Source organism: Mercenaria mercenaria, chromosome 10 (genome assembly GCF_021730395.1).
Source record: "Mercenaria mercenaria strain notata chromosome 10, MADL_Memer_1, whole genome shotgun sequence".
Taxonomy (NCBI): Eukaryota; Metazoa; Mollusca; class Bivalvia; order Venerida; family Veneridae; genus Mercenaria; species Mercenaria mercenaria.
In genome coordinates this window covers 82151192-82172169 of record NC_069370.1, presented here as the reverse complement: position 1 = coordinate 82172169, position 20978 = coordinate 82151192, and the positions used below count along the sequence as shown (strand labels likewise).

Genomic DNA, 20978 nt, shown 5'->3' with positions numbered 1-20978 from the left:
ACAGAAGGAGTGATTTTCTTTAGAAAAAGAGCTGTTTTAGATTTTTTGAGATCTGATTTTCTGTCATTTTTATTTCATTAGACAGTTATTTTCATTTCAGAAAGAAAGTGAATATTTTATTTTTGATACAGGCAATGGAGATGTAGAACCAAGGGTAAGAACACCTAGAAATGAGACACAGAGTGGAAACCCACACACAGCTCAGAAAAAGTCAGAGACAAAGAAGAATAAATCTAAAGACTCAGTGGCACATACAGCAAATGAACAACATAATCAAGGAAGAAAACAGCCACCACCACCATCTGACGCAGGAGCAGCAGCAGGAACAACATTGAATGGCAGGTGAGAATGGACCTATAGCAAAGTATAATATACTAGAAAAAATCATTAAAGTGACTCATTCACTCTCTGTTTTTATGCCCCAACTATTTATGATGTATTGTTGGAAGCATACAGTTTTATCTCATTCATGTGTGTTTGTATGTAGTTCATGTCTGGCTTAGATCTTTGTCATGCATTGTGGGAATTGTGGGAATTTAAGATAACATGACACAAATGACTGCCATAATTGGATATTGTCATGTGTTAAACCCAAACCTCTAAACCAAAGGTCACAGAGACTAAAGATGGTCCCTGTTCTTATATAAACTAGTTAGTTGTTCATGTGGTTCATGGTGGGATTTTGAAATAATGACCACTGTAACAAGATAATATGTTGCAAGCCAAACCCAGACCCCTGGCTTAAAAACCTAGCTAAGATCAAAGTTAGAGGTCAAAGATTTGAGGTTAGTTTTTGCTATAGTACATGGATAGATATTTAAATAACTGGGTTAAAAGATTCACCTGATAAAGAGGATGTATCAGACCCAGAGCTTTACTGTTTCATCTACTTTTTCTGCAGCAAGGTTTTTCCTTGACTTCTCTTTGAATATATAACAATACCATTGTTATTGTACAAGATCTAAAAGAACTCTGAGAGTGATAGTAGGAATGTTTTAAATTTTATTAAATTTTAATTTATCATCAAGAATGAGGTATTTTCCATTGTAAATTTCAGCCATTTCTGATGCCAAAATGTTTTAAAAAATGTCAATTTTGACATTATTTTACACATAAGACGTTGTGTGTCATGTGCAAAAACCAGACTGTATACTGCTTTCAGGTTGTCTGTCTGTCCGTAGACACAATCTTGTGCACACCAACCCTCCTTATACCCTTGCACAATTTAATGAAACTTCACACAAGTGATCAGTACCAAAATACTTGTGCATGGTGCATGTTATGTTCTTTCAGAAAAAAAATCTTCACTGTTACTAACTTGTTTTTTTTTTAACTCACCTGAGCCTGAAGTGCTCAAAGGTGTTCTTTTGTGATCACCCTGTGTTCATCCGTCGTCATCCATCGTCAATAATTTGACAGTAAACTAAAAACTAGGTCACCAGGTCAAAGTAAAGGAAAAGCTTGTTAACACTCTAAAGGTCACAATTTTGGCCCAATCTTAATGAAACTTGGTCAGAATGTTACCCTCAATAAAATCTTGGGACGAGTTTGAAATTGGGTCATCTGTGGTCAAAAACTAGGTCACCAGGTCAAATCAAAGGAAAAGCTTGTTAACACTGTAAGGGCCACATCTATGACTGTATCTTCATGAAACTTGGTCAGAATGTTAATCTTGATGATCTCAGGGGCCAGTTTGAATCTGGGTCATGTAGGGTCAAAAACTAGGTCACCAGGTCAAATCAAAGGAAAAGCTAGTTAACACTCTAGAGGCCACATTTATTACTATATCATAATGAAACTTGGTCAGAATGTGAATCTTGATGATCTATAGGTCAAGATCAAATCTGGGTAATGTGGGATCAAAAACTAGGTCACCATGTCAGTTCAAAGGAAAAGCTAGTAAACACTTTAGAGGCCACATTTATGACCATATCTTAATGAAACTTAGTCAGAATGTTAATCTTGATGATCTTTAGGTCAGGTTCGAATGTGGGGCCAAAATCCAGGTCACTGGGTCAAATCAAAGGAAAAGCTAGTTAACACTTTAGAGACCACATTTATAACCATATCTTAATGAAACTTTGTCCGAATGTTAATCTTGATGATTCCTAGGTCAGATGAGCGATACAGGGCCTTCATGGCCCTCCTGTTTAATGAATTGTTACAAAACCTCCAGGATATCTTAATTCACATAAAAGCAATATTTCATAGTGAAAAACTTTTTACAATTTTACATTTTTTGGTAATAAAGATATTGACACAAAGATATTTATGTCTCCCCCAACTATAGTTTTTGCCCTGTCCGTCCGTTCGTAGGTCACACTTCATTTCCGATCAATAACTAGAGAACCATTTGATCTAGAACCTTCAAACTTCATAGGGTAAAAGGACATACAGAGTAGATGACCCCTAATAGTTTTGGGGTCACTCCATGAAAGGCCAAGGTCACAGGGGGCTGAACATGGAAAACCATTCCTGATCAATACTTGAGTCTCAACCACTTGACCCAGAATGTTGAAACTTCATAAGATGATCAGTAATGCAGAGTAGATGACCCCTATTGATTTTGGGGTCACTCTAATAAAGGTCAAGGTCAAAGAGGCACGATTATGGAAAACCATTTCTGATGATTATTAACTTGAGAACCACTTGACTGAGGATGTTGAAATTTTTTTTATAAGGTGATTGGTCATGCAGAGTAGATGAACCCTATTGATTTTGGGGTCACTCTGTTAAAGGTCAAGGTCACAGGGGCCTGAACATGGAAAACGATTTCCGATCAACAACTTGAGTACTACTTGACCCACAATGTTGAAACTTCATAGGATGATTGGACATGCAGCAGAGTAGATGACCCCTATCAATTTTGGGGTCACTTGATCAAAATTCAAGGTCACATGGGCCCGAACATGGAAAACCACTGCCGGTTTTTAACTTGAGAACCACTTAACCAAGAATGTTGAAACTTCATAAGATGATAGGTCATGCAGAGTAAGTGACCCCTATTGGTTTTGGGTAGCTCTGTTAAAGGTCAAGGTCACAGGGGCTTGAATAATGGAAAACCATTTCCGATTAATAACTTGATAACCGTTTGACCCAGAATGTTGAAACTTCATAGGATGATTGGATATGCAGAGCATATGACCCCTATTGATTTTGGGGTCACTATTAAAGGTCAAGGTCACAGGGGCACGAACATGGAAAACCACTTCTGGTCAGTAACTTGAGAACCACCTGACCCAGGATGTTGAAACTTCATAGGATTATTGGACATGCAGAGTAGATCACCCCTACTGATTTTGGGATCACTATTAAAGGTCAAGGTTGCAGCAGACAGAACATGGAAATCCATTTCCTGTCAATAACTTGAGAACCATTTGATCTAGAACCTTCAAACTTCATAGGGTGATATGACTTACAGAGTAGATGACTCCTAATATTTTGGGGTCACTCCATGAAAGGCCTAGGCCACTGGGGGCTGAACATCGAAAACGCTTTCCAGTCAGTAACTTGAGAACCACTTGACCCAGAATGTTGAAACTTAATAAGATGATTGGACATGCAGAGTAGATGACCCCTACTGATTTTGCAGTCACTCCATCAAAGGTCAAGGTCACAGGGGCTGAACATAGAGAACAGTTTCCAATTCATTACTTGAGAACCATTAGGCCCAGAATGTTGAAACTTAGTGAGATGATTAGACATGCCAAGTAGATGATCCCTATTGTAGCCAACCATCAGTGTCTCTTTGACTTCTGCTCCTGTCGCTTTTGACCTCTTGCTTATAGGTCTTATGATAATGCATTTGGGTAGACATGCGCTTTTCTACAAAAGCAACTTCTAGTTCAAAACTACTTCCAGCATTGAAGACCATTAGAATGATGTGTAGTTTATATCTAGATCTTGAAAATAACTACATTTTATGAAAAACCCTGTTACAGATTAGATGGATCATATTAGATTCTTTCACTAGTGGCAGGTGGGAATATCCGGCTGGAGGGTAACTGTTTTAGGTGGATCAAATGCTACCTCAGAGATAAAGTCTTCCTTCTTTGTGCTAAAATATTTAACATTTTGTCTGGAAAATCTTGTCTACAGAGAACTTGGTGAGAAGTTGTTGGAATTATTGAAATAATTTAGTCCAAATGACCACTATAACAAGACACATGACACATATTTGTGTGTCTTTATATTACATAGCAGGGTATCCATGTCCAGTAAATGCATTTCTAAGGAAGTGAGTCATTGATATATGTATATGAATTTTTGCAAGTCATCCCTATAGAGTACAAACAAAAATGTTTCAGTAGAAGTACAGTGTCTGATACATTTGAACTGATGAGCATATTACAGTTGTTTGTTTTGTAAGTGTTAAGTACAATTTCTACCTGCAATGTACATTTCTTTTTATCTGTGTCAGATAGCAAAGCTCAATATTATATGTCATCATCAAAACAAACACAATGTAGATCGTGTATACAAAATTCTGATGAGAACTGAATGAGTTACTGTAAAACATGATAAAACATTTTATATGATTATTCTAATGACATTTGCTTTGGTAAAGGGTTTAGTTTTTTGCAAATTAACATCTAAATCTTGATTTTGCTTGTATTACAATTCGTTTGCTTTGCATAATTATTTTCTGAGTCTAGTCTATACTCTTTGCTGTTTTTAGCTGCTCAGGTGAGTTATTATGATCGCTCGATGTCCGGCGTCTTGTCTGTCATTTGTCATCTGTCAGCATTTAGCTTGTGTATGCGATAGAGGCTGTATTTTTAGCTGACCTGAGCAATGCTCAGGTGAGTTTTTCTGATCGCTCGATGTCCGGCGTCTGTCGTCCGTCGTCTGTCGTCTGTCAACATTTAGCTTGTGTATGCAATAGAGGCTGTATTTTTCAATTAATCTTCATGAATATTGGTCAGAATGATAACCTTGATGAAATCTAGGCCGAGTTCGAAAATGGGTCATCTCGGGTCAAAAACTAGGTCACTAGGTCAAATCAAAGAAAAACCTTGTGTATGCGATAGAGGCTGTATTTTTCATTTAATCTTCATGAATATTGGTCAGAATGATAACTTTGATGAAATCTAGGCCGAGTTCGAAAATGGGTCATCTCGGGTCAAAAACTAGGTCACTAGGTCAAATCAAAGAAAAACCTTGTGTATGCGATAGAGGCGATATTTTTCAATTAATCTTCATGAATATTGGTCAGAATGATAACCTTGATGAAATCTAAGCCGAGTTCGAAAATGGGTCATCTCGGGTCAAAAACTAGGTCACTAGGTCAAATCAAAGAAAAACCTTGTGTATGCGATAGAGGCTGTATTTTTCAATTCTTCTTCATGAATATTGGTCAGAATGATAACCTTGATGAAATCTAGGCCGAGTTCGAAAATGGGTCATCTCGGGTCAAAAACTAGGTCACTAGGTCAAATCAAAGAAAAACCTTGTGTATGCGATAGAGGCTGTATTTTTCAATTGATCTTCATGAATTTTGGTCAGAATGATTGCCTTGATGAAATCTAGGCTGAGTTCGAAAATGGGTCATCTCGGGTCAAAAACTAGGTCACTAGGTCAAATCAAAGAAAAACCTTGTGTATGCGATAGAGGCTGTATTTTTCAATTGATCTTCATGAATTTTGGTCAGAATGATTGCCTTGATGAAATCTAGGCCGAGTTTGAAAATGGGTCATCTTGGATCAAAAACTAGGTCACTAGGTCATATCACGTAAAAACCTTGTGTATGCGATAGAGGCTGTATTTTTCAATTGATCTTCATGAATTTTGGTCAGAATGATTACCTTGATGAAATTTAGACCAAATTTGAAAATGGGTCATCTCGGGTCAAAAACTAGGTCACTAGGTCAAATCAAAGAAAAACCTTGTGTATGCAATAGAGGCGGTATTTTTCAACTGATCTTCATGAAATTTAGCCAGAATGATAACCTTGATAAAATCTAGGCCGAGTTCAAAAATGGGTCATCTGGGGTCAAAAACTAGGTCACTAGGTCAAATCGAAGAAAAACATTGTGTATGCAATAGAGGATGTATTTTTCAATTGATCTTCATGAAATTTGGTCAGAGTGATTGCCTTGATGAAATCAAGGTCGATTTTGAATATGGGTTATCTGAGGTCAGAAATTAGGTCACTAGGTCAAATTAAAGAAAAATCTTGTGTATGCGATAGAGACTGTTTTTTTCAATTGATTTTTATGAAATTTGGTCAGGTTGATTGCCTTAATGAAATCTAGATCGAATTTGAATATGGGTCATCTGAGGTCAAAAACTAGGTCACTTGGTCAAATCAAAGAAAAAACATCTGTATGTGATAGAGGCTGTATTTTTCAGTTGATCTTCATGAATTTTGGTCAGAATGATTGCCTTGATAAAATCTAGGTCGAGTTTGAACATGGGTCATCTAGGGTCAAAAACTAGGTCATATCTAAGAAAATGCTTGTTTTATCGCAAGAGACCAATTTTTTGGTCCAATCTTAATGAAAAATTGGTCAGAATATTTGTTTCCATGAAATCACTAGGTCAAACATGTTTTACACTGTTATGGAGTGTTTCTTAGGTGAGCGACCTAGGGCCATCTTGGCCCTCTTGTTCAATTGATCTTCATGAAATTTGGTCAGAATGATTTCCTTGGTAAAATCTAGGCCAATTTTGAATATAGGTCATCTGGGGTAAAAAAAATATGTCACTAGGTCTTACCAAAGAAAAACCTTAGGTATGCAATAGGGACTGCATTCTACATTGGATCTTCATGAAATTTGGTCAGAATGATTGCCTTGATGAAATCTAGGTCATGTATGAATATAGGTAATCTTGGATCAAAAACTAGGTCACTAGGTCAAATCAAAGAAAAACCTTGTGTATGCAATAGGGACTGAATTTTACACAGGATCTTCATGAAATTAAGTCATCATGGCTGCCTTGATAAAATCTAGGTCATGTATAAATATGGGTAGTCTTGGGTAAAAAAGTAGGTCAAATCAAAGAAAAACCTGTGTATGCAACAGGGACAGCATTTTACACTGGATTGTCATTAATTTGATCAGAATGTATTTCTGGATGAAATCTAGCTCAGATTTGAATATGGGTCATCTAGGATCAAAAACTAGGTCACCCAGTCAAATCAAAGAAAAACCTTTTGTATGCAATAGGGACTGCATTTTACACTGGATATTCATAAAATTTATTCAGAATGGCTGCCTTGAAGAAATCTAGGTCAAGGTTGTATATAAGTAATCTGGTGTCAAAAACTAGGTCGCACGGTCAAATCAAAGAAAAACCTTGTGTATGCAATAGGGACTGCATTTTACACCAGGGGCCAGTTGTTCGAAACTTTAACAGACTGTTAAACTAAATCGCCCGTTAAATTTTGATTCAAAATACTGGTCTTGTTGGAAAACACTAGTACAATATTTTATTTTTACTGTAAAGACGTTTTAGTGTTCATAATCCTTAAGTCATACATTTGTTTTTCTAACTTTTCTAAAATGTAAAAATATTACTCTAAAAGTAAATCGACTGTTAGCTTAATCAACTGTTTAAGTTTCGAACAACTGGACCCAGATCTTCATGAAACTGATCAGAATGTTTGTCTTGTATTAAATCTAGGTCAGGTTTGAATATGGGTCATCTTGGGTCAAAAACTAGGTCATCCAGTCAAATCAAAGGAAAAGCTTTATAACACTTTAGAGGCCACGTTTATGACCATATCTTCATGAAATTTGGTCAAAAGGTGATCTTTGGCCCAATTTCCAATCTAGGTCATTTGGGGTTAAATGTTAAAATAAATGAAAAACCTTGTGTATACAAGAGGGGCTGCATTTTTAGCTCACCTGAGCAATGCTCAGGTGAGTTTTTCTGATAGCTCGATGTCCGTCGTCTGGCGTCTGTCGTCTGTTGTCCATCAACATTTAGCTTGTGTATGCGATAGAGGCTGTATTTTTTGACTGATCTTCATGAAATTTTGTCAGAATGATCACCTTGAAGAAATCTAGACAGAGTTCGAAAATGGGTCATCTGGGGTCAAAAACTAGGTCACTAGGTCAAATCAAGGAAAAACCTTGTGTATGTGATAGAGGCTGTGTTTTTCAACTGATCTTCATGAATTTTGGTCAGAATGACAACCTTGATGAAATCTAGGCCGAGTTCGAAAACTGGTCATCTGGGGTCAAAAACTAGGTCACTAGGTCAAATCAAAGAAAAACCTTGTGTATGCGATAGAGGCTGTATTTTTGAATTGATCTTCATGAATATTGGTCAGAATGATTTCCTTGATGAAATCTAGGCCAAGTTCGAAAATGGGTCATCCGGGGTCAAAAACTAGGTCACTAGGTCAAATCAAGGAAAAACCTTGTGTTTGCGATAGAGGCTGTATTTTTCAATTGATCTTCATGAATATTGGTCAGAATGATTACCTTGATGAAATCTAGGCCGAGTTCGAAAATGGGTCATCCGGGGTCAAAAACTATGTCACTAGGTCAAATCAAGGAAAAACCTTGTGTATGTGATAGAGGCTGTATTTTTCAATTGATCTTCATGAATATTGGTCAGAGTGATTATTTTGATGAAATCTAGGCCGAGTTCGAAAATGTGTCATCTGGGGTCAAAAACTAGGTCACTAGGTCAAATCAAGGAAAAACTTTGTGTATGCGATAGAGGCTGTAGTTTTCAATTGATCTTCATGAATAATGGTCAGAATGATTATTTTGATGAAATCTAGGCCGAGTTTGAAAATGGGTCATCTGGGGTCAAAAACTAGGTCACTAAGTCAAATCAAGGAAAGAACTTGTGTATGCGATAGAGGCTGTATTTTTCAATTGATCTTTATGAATATTGGTCAGAATGATTGCTTTGATGAAATCTAGACTGAGATCAAAAATGGGTCATCTGGGGTCAAAAACTAGGTCACTAGGTCATATCTAAGAAAATACTTGTTTAATATATAAATATATAAAAATACATTTTTAATCCAATCTTAATGAAAATTGACCAAATTATTTGTTTTCATGAAATCACTAGGTTAAACATGTTTACACTGTTATAGTGTGTTTCTCAGGTGAGCGACCTAGGGCCATCTTGGCCCTCTTGTTCATTTTAAGTGCATGAAACTTTGTCAGAATGTTTGTTTTTATGGAATCTTTGACAAGCATGAATGTTGGTCATGTGGGGTCAAAAACTAGGTCACCAGGTCAAGTCAAAGAAAATACTTGTTTACTTGTTTACACTCAAGAGACCACATTTTTGGTCCAATCATAAATTGTTCAGAATGTTTGTTTCCATGAAATCACTAGGTAAAACATGTTTACACTGTTATGGTGTTTCTCAGGTTTGGGACCTAGGGCCATCTCGGCCCTCTTATTTTGTCTTACACCATGTTTAGAATAGAAGTTTGTAACTTGATTTTTACTGAAACAGACAATTTACAATTTATGTGTTCTGATTTATTATAAGTAAATTAAAGTTAACAGGAGAAAATAAGTCAGCAAATATGAATAAAATGTAACTGCCTCAGTGTGACTAACTGAAGAAAATTATGACCAGTCATCACTTCTCTTTTATAGCAGAGAAGGATATTTGACTATCACATGTCACTAATTGAATGAACAGGTAGGTATATGAAAATAATATTTCTAGCTCACCTGAGAACAAAGTGCTCAAGGTGAGCTTTTGTGACCGGTCTTTGTCTGTCGTCATCTGTCATGCATCAACATTTACCTTGTTAGCACACTAGAGGCCACAGTTGTGACTCAATCTTTATTAAACTTGGTTAGAATGTTTGCCTTGATGATCTCTATATCAACTTCGAAATTGGGTTTTGTGGGGTCAAAAATTAGGTCAGTAGGCCAGATCAGAGGAAGAGAGTCAACAGTTTAAATTTGAAACTAATGAGAGTTGATCAGAATGTTTGCCTTGAAGTTCCTATCTGGGTCATGTGGGGTCAAAAACTAGGTCACCTGGTCAATCAAAGGATAAGCTTGTTAACACACTGGAAGCTACAGATGTGACCCAATCTTTATGAAGCTTGGTCAGAATGTTTGTCTAGATAATCTCCAGGTCAGATTCAAAACTGGGTCATGTGGGGTCAAAAACTAGGGCCGTAGTCCAGATCAAAAGATTATCTTGTTAACACTCCCCAGAGTCCCCAGTTTAAGTTTGAAACTCATGAGCATTGGTCATAAGGGTTGTCTTGATGACCTCTAGGTCAGGTTCAAATGTGGGTAATGTGGGGTCAAAAACTAGGTTGCTCTGTCAAATCAAAGGAAAAGCTTGTTAACAGCTAGAGACCAGTTTGAAACTCATGACAATAGTTGTCTTGATGACTTATAGGTCAAGTTAAAATCTGGTTCATGTGGGGTCATAAACTAGGTCACCCAGTCAAATCAGAATAAAAGCTTCTTAACACTCTAGAGGCCACATTTATGACCCTATCTTCATGAAACTTGGTCAGACTGTTTATCTTGATGATCTTTTGCCCAACTTCGAATCTGGGTCACGTGTGGTCAAAAACTAGAACACTAAGACAGATCAAAGGAAAATGTTGTTAACACTCTACAGTTCACAATTTAAGTTTGAACTCATAAGAATAATTGTCTTGATGACTTATAGGTCAAGTTCGAATCTGGGTCATGTGGTATCAAAAACTAGGTCACCCAGTCAAATCAGAGGAAAAGCTTCTGGACACTCAGAAGTCACATTTATATTTATCTTGATGATCTTTTAGGCCAAGGTTGAATCTGGGTCATGTGGGGTCAGAAAACAAGGTCACTAGGCCAGATCAAAGGGAAATCTTGTTAACACTCTAGAGAACACATCTTAAGTTTGATACTCATGAGCATTGGTCAGAATGTTTGTCTTCATGAATATAGATTGAGTTTGAATATGGGTCATCTGGAGTCAAAAACTAGGTCACCGGGTCAAATCAAAGAAAAACTGTGTGTGTGCAATAGGGGCTGTATTTTTAACTGGATTTTTATGAAATTTGATCAGAATGATTTTCTTGATGAAATCTAGAGCAGATCTGGGTCATCAGGGGTCATAAACTAGGTCAGCTGGCCAAATGAAAGGAAAAACTTTATGCATTTTTCATTTGTTGTGCATGGAATTTGGTCAGGATGTTTTTCTCCATGAAATCTTAGATGAGTTTTTATCTGGGTCATTTGAGGTCAAAAACTAGGGTAGCAGGTCAAATCTAAAGTTATGGTGGGCTACTTCAGGTGAGTGGCCTAGGGCTATCTTGGCCCTCTTGTTGAGATTTGATCTTGGTGTTGATGTGTTCCTCCTTGCTTTGGCTTTCTTTACTTCCTTGCTGATGCTCATACTAATAGTCAGTCATCACTCTTGCACCTATTTGAAAATTGCTGTTGTGTTGTCTTGGTGTTGTTTTAGAGAGGACTCAGATGGTGCAGTTTCAAGAGAACATGTTGACTTACAAGAATCTGGTCGCACTTTACCACAAAGGTAATTTTATTATTATGCCCCCCTTCAAAGAACAGTGGATATATTGTTATGCTCAGTGTCTGTCAGTCTGTTTATCAGTTTGTAGACCATTTGTTTAACTAGTTGTATTAACTATCACAACAGCAATCTTTAAATGCTGTGTGGTGGCTGTAAAAAGTCTTACTGTATTTGGATTAAGTGACGTTATATTTTCTGGTCCTTTGGGATCATGGAGTCCATTTAGTAAATGTGTAATATAGTTCTGCTTAAGCTGGTGCTAAGAGGCATGAGAGGTGTTGCACATTTTATTACCTCTCATGAACAGACTCAATCAAACTGAGTCTGCTATTATTCTGCTTAGTTGCATTCTATGCTTCCAAAAGATCTTTTTACAGATTTTATTTCTGATCAATTACTAGAGAATTCTTGTCTCACAATAGTCATACTTCATATGGTGATTGCCCTTGGTTAATTGATGGACCCTTTTGTTTTTGGGGTCAGTAGATCAAAGATCAATGTCACAGTGACCTGATGTATGACAGAAAATAACAGAGGAAAGCTTTGGCCTACTGTCATCAAACTATATCTGATAATTACCTATGACCAGAAGATTACCTCTATAATAATATTGGCCCAATAAGTAAAGAACACTTCCGCCTATAGTCATCAGCTGTGTGTAGACAGTAGATGAACCCTATTGTTTTGGAATTCAGTAGGTCAAAGATCAATGTCACAATGACCTCGAAACTGAAAAGTGCTTCTGCTCAATAACTAAATAATGCTTTGGCCTGCAATCGTCAAACATTATATGGTGATTGCCTGTGGTCAATGGATGACCCCTATCTTTTACCAATAGGTCAGAGGTCAAAGTCACAATAAACTTGAAATTTTAAAGGGTTTCCACACAATATCTAAAAATTCCTTAGGCCTAATGATTGCCTTCAAACTACATAAGATCATTCCCTGTGATGACTCGTGTATTTTAGAGTCAGTTGGTCAAAGGTCAGAGTCACAATGGCCTTTAGAATAAAATAGTTTCTACTCAGTAAGTAAAGAATGTTTCAAACTTCATAGGATCAAAGTTTGAAGTCAATAAATGACATCTATTGTTTTTGTGGTCTATAGATCAAAGGTCAAGGTCACATTGACTTTGAGACTGATTAATATCTGGAGAACAACTGGTCATGTCACCTAAAAACTTCATATGATGATTGCCCGTAGTCAGTAAATTGCCTCAATTGTTTTTGTGTTCAGTAGGCCAAAGGTCCTTGTGTAAATATAAATTCTTGTCAATATCTGGTGAACAGTGAACACATGGGCCTGTGGCCTAAATGCTTCATAGGATCATTGTCTGTAGTCAGTAAGTAACCCTAGCTGTTGTTGAGGTCATTCGGTCAAAGGTCAAGGTCACAACATACAAAATTACATAGTTGCCAGCAGCAGGCCGTCATGGGGGTATATGTTTTTTACAAACAGTTCCAGTTGTACAGTCATGCAAAACATTTTGCTAGCAATTACTGTCATCATTGGCAGATTTGTCAGAAAAAAAAGGCTACCAGAGGTGAAAAAAATAAACTGTTCTAAACTACTGGTTTGATTTTGAGACAAATTCACAGACCTCCAAGATTGTTCAAATCTTTTTGATTTGTCATGAAACATGGCCACCAGAGCTGAAGATAGGCAAAATCTTTTAACAAACATTATTGTCCTATAAACTGCTGATTAGATTTTGAAATAATTTCACAGAAATGTTTCTTCGGCAATCTTATACCAAATAAGTCTGTTGAAATTATTCTGGTTTGTCAGAAAAATGGCCACCACTGGACAAGGTCACTTTTATGAGTGAGATGTCGAAGGTTGCATATTGATATATGTGTTTGAACTGATAGTCTGTCTATCACATTGTTTGTGTTCTCAATTTTTCCCCCAGTTTCCATCCAATTGAAATGAAACCTGGTATACATCATCAACATGAAGTGTACATGTACATATAGCTTGGACTTTCATGTCTGTTTATTTCTTGTTGAGTTATGACCCCTTTTTAGACTTTGAAATATTACAACTACATCAGAATATTGAAACTTGGTATACATCACCAACATGAAGTGGACCTGCACATATTGCTGGAACTTCCTTGTCCAATAGTTTTTATCTCTACTTTATTATTTTATCAAGGGGCATTTGTCATGCAGTGTTGACCTCATTCTTGTTCCTATATGCATACACTGGTTTATCTGTATAGGGGAAACTTACAACGTCCTGTTGTCAGAAACACAAAATAATTTCACAGATATTTTCCTTGTGTGACCCTCTGCCAAACTTGTTCAGACCAGCTGTGAAGCAATCTAGGACCATCATTGCCCTGTTGTTACTTAACACTGGCATGCTCATTGAAGAAACATAAACAATGGACACTGATCTGGAAATCATCATAACTGATTACCAGTATGATCTGAGAAATAAGATAAACTTACTGAACATTCCTTGCCTGGTTATATTAAATATGTCTCCCCCATAGGTGGGGAAGACATACTGTTTTTGCCTTCGCCATCTGTCCGTCCATCTGCATTAAGCTTGTCCAGCTTTCACTGGTCAAACTGCTGGCTGGGTTTTGACAAAATTTCACAGGAGTGATCAGTACCAAGCCTAGTTATGCATATCACCGGCATGTTCCGCTTCGCTGCACAGAATGGCTGCAAGAGATAAAAGTAGAAAAATCTTGTCCAGCTTTCACAGGTCAAACTGCAGGCTGGATTTCAATGAAACTTCACAAGAGTGATCAGTACCAAGCCTAGTTGTGCATATTGCCGGCACGATTTGCTTCGCTGCAAAAAATGACCGCAAGAGCTGAAAATAGAAAAATTGTCTGGCTTTCACAGGTCAAACGGCTGGCTGGATTTCAACAAAACTTAATAGGAGTGATCAGTACCAAACCTAGTTCTGCATATCACTGGTACGTTCCACTTCACTTGCCAAAAATGGCCACTAGAGCTAAAAATAGAAAAATCTCATCCGGCTTTCACAGGTCAAACTGCTGGACAGATTTCAACGAAACTTGAAAGGAGTGATCAGTACCAAGCCTAGTTGTGCATATTGCCGACATGTTCTGCTTCGCAGCTCAAAATGGCTGCCATACCAATGGTATACATTAGGGGGAGGCATATGTTTTTTGTGACAAAAACACCATTGTATTTCACAAGCAAAATATTAATAGGCAGAAAAAAAATCAGTATTAAACCTTTTGTTTAAACAACAAATTTCAAACAGAAAAAATATAAGTTGCGGGAAACTCAGCCATGTTTATATGTGATTGCAGTGTCCACCTTACCAGTAAGGGAAAGAGAGACAGTGTTGCAGTTTGGTGCACAACAATGGAGAATCTGCTTTTTATAGGAATAATCTCTGTCTGTCCTTCCGTCTTCCATCATTTGGTAACATTTTGTGTCCGCTCTGTATCTCCTAAAGTCCGTGAAGGATTTTCATAAAACTTGGGTCAAATGATCACCTCATCAAGGCGATGTGCAGAACGCATGAGTCAGTCATGTCTGCTTAAGGTCAAGGTCACAACTCGAGGTCAAAGGTTTGAGTCTTCCATTTTATGTCCGCTCTGTATCTCCTAAACCCCTTAAAGGATAATCATGAAACTTGAGTCAAATGATCACCTCATCAAGACGATGTGCAGAACCCATGAGTCAGCCATGTCAGCTCAAGGTCAAGGTCACAACTCAAGGTCAAAGGTTTGAGCCATTATCCATAACAGTGGCTGGGGATATAGCTGTTTTTCAGACTGCCTTGTTAGTTAAATAATGGAACAGGAATGACATTTTGCAAAAATGGGAGTTCAGTACCCCATCTTTTTACTCACATACCTGAGCATGTATAGAATAGGAAATATTATAAATACTTGTAGTAATAATCGTAATAAGTTGCAATTGTTTTATTCAATTTCAGACCTATGCCTGGCATTCCTAGGAAAAATGACGGACAAGGACATGACAGTAAAGGCCGGGGTTTGTCAGCCAACTTTAACGATGATGACCATCCACTAATTGGTATTGATATACCATCCAAAAAGGCAGGTGCTTTAGGTTCACTATCTGAAGAAACAGGAGGAGAAGGACCAGTGAAGAAATTGAAGAAAAAGAAAAGGAAATCAAAGGAGGATCAGGAGGATGAAGTGTAAAGAATAACAATGATTGTATTTTAATAAAAGTTTTTGTATGCCACCCTTTTTTTCTTTATCACTGAGAAGTTTTTGTTTTTTTCACATTTCCGTATTTTTAAGTAAATAGCTATACTTACCTGTTTATTACGCATTTTTGGATGCTCAAAAATATTTGTTTACTTTTCCGAGAAACTTGCATTGACTATGAACACGCACGGCAATGGCACAAGCGTATTTTTGAGAGCCACAGAATTAACGAGGAACCACGGAATATCGAGAATCGGGTACTGGTTGAGAACCATTTTCCGGACAAGACCAGTTTCCGGACACATGTAATATCCGCTTTATTTCGTTGTAATTCATGTAATTGTTTCATCTAGATCATTTAGATGTTTGTTCTTCATGTCTACAACAAACTACTATTTTATAAGGCTGTATAATGTTTGGGTTTTTGATGATAACTCACCTGCGTTTACAAAACAACTTTCTGTCTTATCGGGGCACGAAGATAGCATTGCGCATGCACAGTAGTTCACACATGCCGAGATACCAAGTGGGGAGGAAATAAACAAGCTACGTAATGTTTATCTGCTGATAACATTTTCTACTTTTAATTTCACGCTAAAAGTTACGTAAGATTCAGGGCTGTCGATTTTTGCACTAATTTTATTCTATATCTATTGGAATTATCAAGAATTCGTATAAGACGAAATTCAAGTTTTTTATAGTCAACCTTGGTTTGCTTTCGTAGCTGCTATTGAACGTCGGGTTATGTTTCATGTGCAATTTTGAAGAGATAAATGATAAAGAAATGTGTAGAAATAGTTTAATTACTTATTTTGATATCAAATTAACAACAAAACACCGTCAAATTATTTGTCCGGATACTGGTTTACCTGACGGGGGAAAATAACTTCTTTTAGTGACCCCATTTGAGGCCTCATGAAACCCATATTTTACGTCACAACGCGATGCTGATTACAACATCGGATGTGGAAGGAGCTGAAGTTTGTGCAGTGTGGGCTTCCTTTATGTCAAATATTATTTTTAGGGAATAATGGAGACGAAATATGAAAATGTGTCCGGAAAATGGTTCCCAACCAGTATATTAGTAGTATGAAAGTAACAAAATATTCTTATATGTTGATTACAAATTAAAGCATTGTTTGTGAATTAACTCCGAGTTAGAATATCATTAAATATGTATAGTAAACTGTAAAAATAAAAAAAAAGTTATAACAATATTAAAAATAACATTTCTGAATTCTATGTGGAAATGAAGCTAAAATTGTCCTCATGACTAGCCATGTATGAATATTACTGGAAACATTTTAACGTGCAAGCTCTACAGTCATGATAGTTTGGTTGCAAAATTTGAAGGAGACAATTATATATTCTTAAAAATTGAGTTGAAATGAGAAATTGAAAATTTCAGGGAGGATTTTTATGACATTATTGTGTAATGTTTATTCCAACTCCCTTTATTGTTGTTTTGACGAGAGTACAACAGTTTGCAATTCAGCAATTTTCTGTTTGTTACCTCTTCTGAAAAGGAATGGATCTAAAGTTGTAGTTATATCTTATATAGAGAGAGCTAGTTAATATGTCTAAAAATGAATATGTTAGGTCTTCTCATTTCTTCTTTTTTAAGTAATAATAGAAATTTTAAATACATTGGAGTCATTTCAGTGATGTAGCCTTGCTACTGCATTTCTACAACTTACATTTTAAAAGGCTCTGCTTTCAATTTTCAGTATTATTTAAACTTTATGAAAGATTTTTTAAGCAGGTATTTTCTTGTTGTAGTCAGTTTTCATAATGTAACACATCATTTGTCAGCAGAAGTTTTATCCAATGAAAAATCAAATAAAAGGAAAAAAAGCAAGACTATAAAGATTCTAATTAAAAAAGATGAGTTTTATTTGTAGGAACATAAATGATATTGTCATCATTATATATTACATCCCTAACAACTGTGAAATATGTAAGATCTTAACTGAAATTGAATCAAAAATACAGTGAGTGTTTCACTCTAATCTAGCTTGATCTGTGATATTAAAGATCCGTCCATATGCTAGCATCTAAAAGTTTTTTCATACTTTTTTTGCATTTGGTTTTAATTGTACATTATTTAGAAACTTAGCACTTCTACACAAGGCATACACCTGCACTGTGTATGGTTATAAGGAAAACTTGCTTATCAGAAGTCTCATTTAAACTGTGTATAACACACCAAAACTGTTTTCCTCGGACAAAAAAGAATGTGATTTCACTAAGCTTCAAATTAAGCTTAAAAAATAGTATGTAATAAACTTGGCATATGTAAGTGGTTGGCTAAATAATTAGAAATTATTTTCTCTCTCCATATTTTAAAAAAGGTGCAAAAGTGGAAACAAACTTTTGGATGCTAGTGTAGCTATTTTTTATGTATAGAAATATTATTGATATATATGCTTTGATGTCCTTGAAGTCTTTATATTTAAATTAGTATATCTGAGATTGGAATGACAGATTTTTTTTCACATTATTTTTGTAATACCTCTCATTACCACAGAATCAAAAGTTGCGTAGAAAACAGTTTTTGTAAGGGTGTTATAAGGCACTAGCTGGCATCTTGGTTCCCCTGATATATTATGTAGTTTCATCTCCTTTAAGAATTGAAATAAAAGGAAATATTATTTATTGAAAAAATAAGTACTAGTTTAATCCGTATTGGCGTTTGATTCAGATTCTATCCAGAAAACATCTAAATGAGACTTGCATTGATTTGAAACTGAATGTAGAATATGTCCCACTTTTCTGAAATTGAATAAAATTATAGCAGGAGCTGTTCAACTTGTTGCAGCATCCTTTTAGACTGTTTGTTAGGCCATACCAGATTGGATCTATGTTTCATGATATATCGTATGAAAAAATTTGCATTCCAAACAGGAGAAAAAAAATGGAAATGTAGATAAATCATTACTTCCTGGTAACTTCTAGATATATTGCCAAATTTTAGCAATATAACTGTATTTATTAGCAGTTGAAACATCTACATATTAAGTTGTAATACCCTAAAACTGTTAATGTAGTAATTCTGTAATGAACAGAAATGGATATTGTGATTTTGTTTTATAGGTCATCACCACCATTTTTAACATTTTTAGATTTTTTCCATCAGACCGCAAAGAGAATGTTAAACATAGATATTATTTGGTATGCCCTTATGTAAGGCTATACTTTGTGCATAACTATTTGAATATGGGCATGAATAAATGTTATTGAATATAACTATTTAATGAGTGTTTGCGGTGAATGATTTTGTACTATTATGATATAATGTTACATTTTTTACTATAGTGTATTGTAATATCCATACCTCTATGCCTTAAACAGTATCACGTTTCTGGCTTACTTGTATTTCATTTTTGCTCAAGGACTTTTGTACACACAAGCTACATAATATGACTCTGCCATTGTTTTTTTCTGTTTTGTATGCTTTTTATTTTTTCACCTGTAAAGAACAAATAATCTCTTTTGTTTTAGCACGAGCCATTATTTCATGATCTATGTTTGCTGTATTAAAAACTACAAGAAGAAATATTTCTACACCAAATTGTTTACATAACAATTTTCCTTTGTTATATATTTTGATAATGTACAGTATGACATACAATGCTGTCCTGTTATCTTGATGAAGGAAGGATTTGAGCGATTCCATAGTGAAATGTTTGGACACAGACTAGGAATTTGTTTGAACAGTAGGTTGGTAGTCCTCTGTAGCAGTATGACGAAAGACTTAAGGTGTCTCCCTTGTGGTTCCATGCATGTGGAGAAGTTGCCTTTTAGCCTAGGAAACTAGATTACACCAGCTGGAAACTGAGACATACCTAGGTTTAATGGCTGCAAATAGTTAATACCTAACTCTATTAAACATATTTTTTCCAAAAACTAAACAGTACTCAAATTTATAATAGAGAGCATCAAGCTTTTGATATTTGCAGTTGTAAAACAATTCATCAATATTTTAAGTGAACATAAAATGATGCAGTAGAAATGTTTTCTGTAATGAAAACATACAGCATTTATCAAGCATTCTCAAATATTATTGTATTTTGTAATCTGACAAATGTAGCAGAAAAGCATGTTACCAAGGCCTATAGAATTGTGTGTTTTGTCAATACATCAGTTTTAAACCTAAACAATATTGATTTGGAATGACAGGCAGCTTAAGGTATCAGTATAGAAAACATGAATCAGGAGACGTGTGGCGTGATACTGACTTTATAATGTATGAAATGCTAATTGGTTACTAGTATGCAATGCTGTAATATTATATGAGCAATGTGCTATATTTAAATATGATAATTATTGTAATAAATGTTGTTATGTCTTTTATTAGATATGAAAATTATGTATGGTACACAGATTTTGTTCAGTGCTGCTACAACACTTTGTACCAAGATTTTATTTTACAATTTGTATTTTGATATTTCCTGTTAAGCTTACGCATAATGATATTGCAACATACATCAAAATAATCTTAGAGTATATTCTATTAAAAACACAGTTTTTATGTCTTGATCAAAATTTAAAGTTCATTAGTTCATTTTATTTATTATATATAGCAGACATAGTTTAAGAAATGTTTTTGCAGAAATATAACTGTGAAAATTACAAGAGAATATTGTTGTGCCATAAATATACAGAGAAATTGTGTGCATGTATCTTAGCATTTATTATTTTACCTTCTATTTTTTAAAAACTATATACAATATATATATATATTTTCATTTTAAAAAGCTTTTTGACCCAATGGGTGAAATGGTTTCCTTTTTAAAAGGCAATAGTTGTAAATTTTCAAAATAGAATATAAATATAATATAATAATAAAAAATAACTCAAGATGACATTTTGATAAACAAAATGAAAGTATTCTTGGTATTGTATATTGACTTTATCTCTTTACATGTATATTTGCACTAATACTTGCTTTGAATGAGTGTGGAGTGAATAAATATATCTTTAAAAAAGTGATGTTTTTATTTTTAACTTTCGTAGATAAGAAACCTTCGTTACGATAATAATGTACATAGCGGGTCAGCTCGGTTGTACATGAAAATACTCTTCTCCATATTACTGAAGTCTTCATGAAATTTGATTTGTCACATCATTACAAGGTCCTCAGTTTGGGTCAATGGCAAATTTTAGGGGCTGCTAGAGCTAAAAAATAGGAAGCGCTTAAATGACTCCTCATGAGCTGCTTGATGGATTTTCATTAAACTTGGAGCAAACTGGAGCATCATTTTAAGGTCTTCTACCAGAAGTTGTTAAAATGGGACACTTGACTCCATTTAGGGGCCGTCAGGACTAAAAA

At 35.5% G+C, this 20978-nt stretch overlaps 1 long non-coding RNA gene across 1 annotated transcript; it reads left to right on the top strand.

Annotated features, from left to right (window-relative positions):
• Positions 1-201: 201 nt before the first annotated feature.
• LOC123561235 (uncharacterized) lies at positions 202-18062 on the top strand. The gene is made up of 3 exons (XR_008365911.1): positions 202-342; positions 11404-11475; positions 15406-18062. It is a non-coding gene; the product is annotated as an uncharacterized LOC123561235 (long non-coding RNA).
• Positions 18063-20978: the final 2916 nt, after the last annotated feature.